We start from the raw sequence: 8,700 nt of genomic DNA, 5'->3' as shown, positions 1-8,700 counted from the left end.
CTTTCATTGACCTTAGTAGATTTGTGAGTTTCTAATTCTCAAAACTTTAGAAAAATTTCAACTGTTATTTCTTCAAATATATTTCTACCCCATTCCTTCTGGCAATACAATTATGCATCCATTAGAATGCTTGATATTGTGTCAGGTTTCATTGATGTTGTCTTGCTTTGTAAGTCTTTTATCAATGTGATTTGTATTGGATAATTTCTATTGCTAGATATTTAAGTTAATGGATCTGTTTTTCTAGTGTCTAACTTGCTATTAACCTCATTTAGTGACATATTAACTTACAGTATTGCATTTTCACATCTAGATATTTTTCCTTTATATAATTTTCTGTTTTCTCATTTTGTTTATATTTTTTCCTTAAATTTTTAATATATTAAGCATATAGCAAGCATTTTAGTTACTTGCAGTTACCTTGATTCTTTCTCTGCTTGTTGTATAACCTTGCTGTGCTGTTTCTTGTATAGCCTTTATGCTAGGACTAATTAAGCCTCACTACTGAGTCATAATCCTTCTAAGGTCTATAATGAATGCTCTGTGTAGTCAATGATATCTCTTCATCTTGACTAATAGGAACTCAAATGATCCTTTGTCCTGTGTGAGCTCTGGAATGATTCAGCTTATAGCTCCAGTAATCATTTTTTCCCCCTCTGGAAGTTGTACTTTTCCAGGCATCAGCAGATTTCACCTTATATGTATACAAATAGACATTCAGCTACTCATGCAAAATACTGGGTCTATTTTTCTGTGTTTTTTAAATAGTATTCTGCTCCTTAAATTCTAGCTACTTCAGCCCCTTAAAACTCATATATCACTTTACTTAACTCAGCAAGAGCACCAAGATCTGTTTCCTTTTTCCTTCTCTACAGTGTGGTCTAGAAATTTCCTCCAGATAAAAAGTCAGGTAAAAGGGATCAGCTAAGTCCTTTCACCTTTCTCAGGATCATAATTCTCTGTTGTCCATCAATCACTAAAAGCAAACATTTCTTATATTTGGTCCAGTTTTCCATTTTTATATGTTTAGAAGTTAATTCTATACAACAAACTGGCAGTGACCATGAGACAATGGTAGAGGTTGCAAGTGTCAGGTGAGTAATATGGACCTTCTTTTTTTAAAAAAATAATTTTGTATTTTTCAATTACAGACATACAATATCATATTAGTTTCAGGTGTATAATGCATTGATTGGACATTATATAACTTACTGAGTGATCACCCTGACAAACCTAGTATTCATCTGACATGATACTTTGTTATTACAATATTATTGACTATACTCCCTATGCTGTGCATTACATCACTGTGACTATTCTGTATCTATCAATTTGTATTTCTTAATCCCCTCAACTTTTCACTCATCCCCCAATACCGCTCCCATCTTTCACCCAGTCCACTAACCCCCCTCCACTCTGGTAACCACCAGTTCTCCTTCTGTGTCTATGCGTTTGTTTTAATTCTGTTTGTTCGTTTATTTGATTTTTAGATTCCACATATCAGACAAACAATATGGTATTGATCTTTCTCAGACTGACTTATTTCACCGAGCATAATACCTTCATCCGTGCTGTCACAAATGGTTAGATTTCATTTTTATTCTTAACGAATTGTGGTTGTCTGATTTGAACTACCTGGTGGCTCAGGAGGACAAGCACAAATTGCCTTTGGTTTGCCTGATGAAGAGTGTTCTCATGGCAGGGGTGACTTCCTGGTGGCATTTTCCAAATGATTGCAGCAGACTGTGGCAAAGGACAAGACTTGGGAAAAGTAATAGAAAAAAACAGAAAACTGGGAAGGAAGAGGTTGGGGGGGAAATATGAGAGGTAATAAAGGCTTTTAAAAGGTCCTATCTATATATATAAAAGCCAAGAGACTGGAAAGACCAGTCGCTATGATGCGCACTGCGATCAGCCAACTGGTCTGATCGCCCTCCCCCACCCCCCATGATCAGGGGTGGGGCTGGTCAACCAACCTCCCCCAGCCACTCACTGCAGCCAGCCTGGCCCCAATCAGCCCTGATCGGGGCAGGCCAGCTGGACCCTAGCTGGCAGGCCCCATCCTTCCCCCCAGCTGGCAAGCCCCGGTGGCTGTGCAGCAGTGAGGAAAGGAGCGGGGGAGGTGGGGATCTGCTTGGTGGTGGGGCACCAAGGGCAGCTGTGGCATCTGGCGACCGTTCCTTCCGCACCCAGGCTGGCAACTGTCGCCTCCTCTCCCAAACCCACCAGGGCCTTCAGGCCCCGATCAGCCCGGCCTCTATCAGCCTGGCCCCAGTCAGCCCTGATTGCTGGCCAGGCCTAGGGACCCCACCCATGCACAAATTTTGTGCACCAGGCCTCTAGTATTGAATAAGACTGATGAGAGCAGATTTCCTTGTATTATGGATTCAAGAAGGCCATGTGCATGATCAGGAGTGCCCACACTCTTAGAAAAGTCAGAGAAAACCAAAGCCTGAACTCCAGCTAATCTAAAGACTCAGTGCAAATGAGTGAAGGCTATGGCAGAGTTTGGTCTGGCTAAATGTTGAAGAGTCTTAACACAGATCCAGTCTTCAAAGATTGGGAGTCCAATTCTCTCTCTCTCTCTCTCTCTCTCTCTCTCTCTCTCTCTCTCTCTCCTTTCTTTTTTCTTTCTTTCTTTTTTCTTTCTTTCTTTCTTCTTTCTTTCTTTCTTTCTTTCTTTCTTTCTTTCTTTCTTTCTTTCTTTCTTTCTTCTTTCCTTTTATCTTTCTCTTCTTCCTTTGTCCCAGGTACTTAAAAAACTGTCAAAATAATATTTGACCATTTAATTAATTGAAGACAGACTTCAGTGGCTACATATAAAAAACATAGACTACAAAAACAGTATAGAAAAATTACTAAATAATCAAATGACAACAAACCACAAGAAACAAACCCTAGGTATTGAGGAGAATATGATTTCTACAGTTGCCACACTGTAATATTCAAATTGTTGAATTTTCAACATAAAATAATGGGGCATGCAAATTAATAAGAAACTATGGCCCATTCACGTTAAAAAAAAACAATGCAATAAAAACTGTCCTTTATGAAGCCTTGGAATTGAACATATTAGAAATAGAAATTAATTTTAAGTGACTTAAATATACCCAAGGAGCCAAAGAAAACCATGGACAAAGAACTACAAAATTCCCAGGGAAATTATATCTCACCGAATAAAGAATAAAATATAGAAATAGAAATTATAAAAAGAAACCAAATAGAAATTCTAGAAGAGGTAAAATAACTGAAATTAAAAATTTACTGTAAGAGTTCAACAGAGACAAATAATGGCATGATATATTGATAAAAGATTTCATCCATTAAGCAGATACAATTATAAACATCAACACACCAAACAGCAGGGCTCCAAAATATATGAAGCAAAAACTGATAGAATCAAAGGGAGAATAGATACTTGTACAATAATATTTGGCAGTTGAAATACCTGACATTATATAATTGATAAAATAATTAGACAGGCTATCAATAGGCAAAAGAGGTCATGAACAGCACTATAAATAAAAATAGTCCTTACATATATAGAACACTCCACCAAAAAACACAGAATGAGCATTTTTTTCTCAGGTGGACATGAAACATTCTCCAAAGTAGACCATATGTGGGTCTACTAAATAAGTCTCAATAAATATAAAAATATTAAAATTATACAAAGTGTATTCCTTAACCATAAGGGAATGAAGCTAAAAATTAAACCTGGTGGACATTGTGCTAAGTCGAGCCAGGCACAAAAGGATAAAGACTGTGTGATTTCACTTGTATGAGTGCACTGCAAATTTTTAAAAAATTCATATTTTCCTGATACCTCAACATACCCACAGTCTGTGAACACCTCATGTAGGTCAATAGGTGCACCAGTGTGATAAGGCTGGTCCTTGACTTATGTACCCTTTCTTCCTCTTCCCTGACTGTGACTACATTCAAATGTACAAATAAAATCCCCTTATCAAGATTTTTAGAGTGGCTTATATGTCTAAGTAGCTAAAGTTTTTTCCTCTCTTTGTATGTTTACCTAACACGCTCCTGGCGGTTCTGAGCGGCCCCTATGGTTCACTGTGACCAATGACCTCTCTCTCTAGGGTGTCCCAGTCAACCTTAGAGAGGCTGGGGTCTATATACAGGACAGAAATAGCCTCAAATTGATATATTTTTTAAATTTTTGTTATCATTTAATTTTGTTATTTAATTTTAAGGAGGCAACTCTTATACATCAATAGGGAGCAACTAAAAAGTGCCTGAGCACATTGCAGGAGATTTGTAATCTTGCTTAAGAAAAGAAAGTGGGGAAGAGCTTGATTATACTAGTACTTGGGACTGGGTCCATCTTAGGGAGAGGTTGCCTGGAGGCACTGGCCCCTTCCCCCTCCTTTTTCTTTCTCTAATAAATCAGAGACAGAAACGGAAGACCACAGCTTCAAGTAACTAAAAGCTTAAAAAAACGGGAGGGGTGAAACTATAGCTTTAGGCAGCTATAAGCCCAAAGGTGGGAAGAAGAGGGAGGTTGAAGCCTTATGTACTGAATATATTCTACATCTAGCAAACATCATGTAAGCCCTAGATTACTTATTGACTTAAAAATAATCCCCTAACATCAGGGAGAAAAAAGTTAATAAATATATTATTTATACATACATATCACATTTTAATATAAATGTATAATAAATGATATATGTATATCCAATATGTAAATAAATTATTAAAAGTTTCATAATTTGATCCATTGGCAATCCAAAATTTATATAGAAAATTTATATATAGAAAGGGCACACTGATTGGCTGTTGTGAATTCTACAATCTAGGTTCTAAATTAACTTTAACAATTGGTAAAAAGCAACAATTGACAAAATCTCATGGATTTAATACTAGAGCTCAAATTATACCTTTACCTGGGGAATCCCACTATATTTACACATTGTTCTCCATATAAGCTTTAAAAGTAACAAAATAAATAGAGGAAAATGGCTACTTTGTTGTCTTGCCTAAATTTCTTATAGTCATGGTGCCCATTGTCCTAAAGTCTTCCATATTGGGCATAGATGCTCAAACATAATAATAAAAATTAAAGTAAATCTTTAACACAAATTGGAATACTAAAATTATGTCACTTGGACTTTTAGTTAAAATAGTTAATATGGTCCAATTCAAGTTAAAAATAGGGCCTTCTAGGATTGAAACTTATTATATAAAACCTAGTTAATAAAGGAGTTATTATTCTCACTGCTTCTCCATCTGACAGCCCAAATTTGCTTGTTCCTAAACCTGCAAAAAATAAAGGGTACCTCATGATTGATTACTACAAACCTAATGCTCGGCTTCCATCAAAGGCTTTCATATCTAATGTTCAATATTATTAAAATTACTAATTCTATTCAATCAACAACAGGTAAGTATTTTACTTTTATGTTGCCTATTTCAACAGCCTTTCAGCTATAATTTGTTTCCACCTCCAAAGGGATAAAATCTACCCTTTTCAGGCTACCCATGGGGTACCCCAACAGCTTGGCTATCACACAAAATCTTTGCCGACCCCCATCTTACATACATTCTCTGGAAGTGCAAGAATGACATTGCATTGATAATATCCTCCTCCAAAGAGATTTGTTTCACTTACATATTAATGACACATAAGTCCAACATTTTTTAGTTCTTTTGGGGTTCTGGTGTCAACATTTTCCTCATTTAAATTTTTTACTTACCGTGTATATGCTGGCAAGAAAATGGCCACCGTGGGGCTGGGGGTGGGGGAAGGTGGGGGGAGGCGAGGTGGGGCGGGGACCAGCGTGAAGAGTCAGGAGAACAGAAAAGCTCATTGAAACCTTCCATGGCCCAGAATATATTTTTGGAGATTTTAGCCCTGATAAATTCAATTAGTTCTTTGTGATTCCTCGTTCTTTAATTGAACTTCCTCTATACAATGTAACAGTTCTGTGCTACCTGATGGACAAGAATATCAGAAACAGAGTTTGGTGTTAATGAAGTAATTGAACTCAATGACACCTTGGAGAGAACTCCCAACCACAGTATTTCAAGCAAATTGAATCCTCAGGCCATGGAATTTATTCTTAGTTGCACAACGTCCAAAAAGACCCCTGATGACGTAGCTAAAGAAGCAAACTACAGCTCCATTGATTGCCAGTACCCAGGGTCTGCCCTTGCTCTGGATCATAGGTACAATGTGAAGGCTGAAGTTTTGGAAAATAATGGTGTCTCTGGTGATCTTGGAAGAAGGGAGCATAAAAAGAAGAAAAAAAGTCCACCTATATAACTATATAACCCTATTATAGTTACTTGAAAGATGGCAGCGAGACTAGTATTTCCACGGAAGCCCTAGGGTCAATGGGTATACCAATCCAGCATGTAAAATTGATGGGTAATATGCCCTTATTGGGGACACCCAGGACTGTAGCAGCCCTAAGTATTCCAAAGAGTTAGTCAGTAATGCTGTGCCTGGTGGTTCTTTCCTCAGAGCCCTGGACAGCAATGCTTGGACTGCAGGATAGCCTGAGGGCCGTCAGGGGCCTGACTTTGTACAGTCCTGCCTCCCTGCAGAAGCTGACAGGGACACCCTGTTGTGGACATCTGTAGTTCACCCTTATGTTGGCACCGATACTACTGAAAACCTTGGAGTTGCTAATGGACAAATACTTGAATCCTCGGGTGAGGGCTCAACCTCCATAGGGATGGAGTTGTACAATGTGGAAAGCACAACTCAGACCCAGCTAAAGCTGAGAGCGCTTCCCCTCCTGCTGATGCCCTGGCCTCTGTGGTGGATACCACTCTCATCAGTCAGTCTAAGTCATGGGCCAGTCTTTTCCATGATTCTAAACCCTCTTCCTCCTTGCCTGTGGCTTCTGTGGAAACTAAGTCCCCTGGACGCTGAAAAGCAGGCTGAAGTCATGAAAGGGCTTATTTCAGTTTCAGAGGCTCCTGTAGCCATAAAGGTTGCAGAGTTACTGGAGAATGTAACCCTAATACATAAGCCAGTATCATTGGGATGGTCAATAAAGGAAACTGCTGCGACATTAATGCTACACTACAGGCACTGATTGCTTGCCCTCTGATGAAGTTCATTCCTCTGTATTCAATAATGCAAAGACCTTGTACGTCAACATCCATGATGCGTGTTTGGCTAAGGAATGAGTTTATGAATATGCCAGTATTTCCAAAACCCAGACAAGTTCTTGGGAATAAAATCATGAGGGATATCTGCCCTGGAGCTGCCTTTGAACCCACATATATGTATAGATTCCTTACAGTCAACAAATTGAGCCTGTCTGAAAAGGGTCGACAAGAAGATGAGGAATACTAGGCTTCATTCTAAATGAACTTCATGACGAAATGTTGAAACTAAAGAAACTTCTCTCACCAAATAATGAAAAACTCACAAAAGCCACTCAATGAATGAGAAAGAGCAGGAAGAACCAGGCGACAGAAGTGAGGACTAATGGGAGCAAGTGGGTTCTAGAAATAGACTTCAGTCACTCGCCAGGTGGACTTTTGTTCAGACCCAAGCATTTCTGGTGGGCATATCAGGTCTGTGATTTATCAGTAGAGTTCAAAAGAATCTGCCACTTTGCAGCCATTTTTCACCTTGCAGTTGGATAACCAGTCTGACAAGATATGTACAGTCCAGGATGCACTGGAAAACTTTGTGCAAAGAGAATATTTCCGAGGTTATACTGCAAAAAGAAAAAACAAACAACACACACGCACACACACACACAGATACACACACACACAAGAGGTTGAGATCAGTTGAAGAGTGACTCTGGAAAAACTTCCTCCTGTCCCCCTGCTGCACCTGAAATGATTTGCTTACAAGAAGACTCTTGGATATCAGAAGCTTATAAAAAATATTGAATATCACCCTAGCCAGTTTGGCTCAGTGGATAGAGCATTGGCCTGCGGACCAAAGAGTCCGAGATTCGATTCCAGTCAAGGGCATGTACCTCAGTTGCAGGCTCCTCCCCAGTCTGGGCCCTGGTCAGGGCTCATGCAGGAGGCAACCAATTGATGTGTTTCTCTCACATCAATGATGTTTCTCTCTGTCTTTCCCTCTCTCTTTTGCTCTCCCTAAAAAATCAATGGAAAAATATCCTCGGGTGAGGATTAACAAAAACAAAACAAAACAAAGCAAAAATTGAATATCTTGTGGGCTTAGAACTGCTCTCTCCAGGAGTTAAAGATAAGAATTTAAATGCCACAGAACCTATAAAGTATTTGCAGTAGTCTACTACCATCATGGCAGCAGTGTGAAGAGTGGTCATTGCACTGCAGATGTCTTCCAGATTGGTCTGAACAGCTGGCTACGCATTGATGACCAGACAAACACACAAGGTGATTAACCAGTACCAGGTAATGAAGCCCATTGCTGACTGCACAGCCTACCTCCTCCGTTACTACTGAGTGGACCTGCTGTAACAGCCTGTGTGCTGTGTGTGCCTGACACCTGCTTGTAGAACACCAATTCTCACTGACTTCCATCCTCTCTTTAGCGTCTCTTTAGAGAGAAACTCTCCCTTTTGCAAAAATGGAATAGAATGAAAAGGAGATGGCATGGGATTTGTGCCTAACATAATTTGTGTTGTCTTACAACTTCCAAGTCAAAATCATTTGGTTGAAACAGACTGTCACTTGATTTAATAAAATATACAAAAACTCATAATTCTGAAATAATGC

The 8,700-nt window shown here is 39.0% G+C and overlaps 1 pseudogene; it reads left to right on the top strand.

Annotated features, from left to right (window-relative positions):
• The first annotated feature begins 1,071 nt into the window (after window positions 1–1,071).
• Window positions 1,072–8,442, top strand: LOC102438045 (annotated as a pseudogene).
• Window positions 8,443–8,700: the final 258 nt, after the last annotated feature.

The sequence above is a fragment of the Myotis lucifugus genome, unplaced genomic scaffold, assembly GCF_000147115.1.
Source record: "Myotis lucifugus unplaced genomic scaffold, Myoluc2.0 scaffold_2, whole genome shotgun sequence".
NCBI classification, from domain to species: domain Eukaryota; kingdom Metazoa; phylum Chordata; class Mammalia; order Chiroptera; family Vespertilionidae; genus Myotis; species Myotis lucifugus.
Note: the sequence above shows the minus strand (reverse complement) of the source record. Positions and strands in the feature narration are given on the sequence as shown.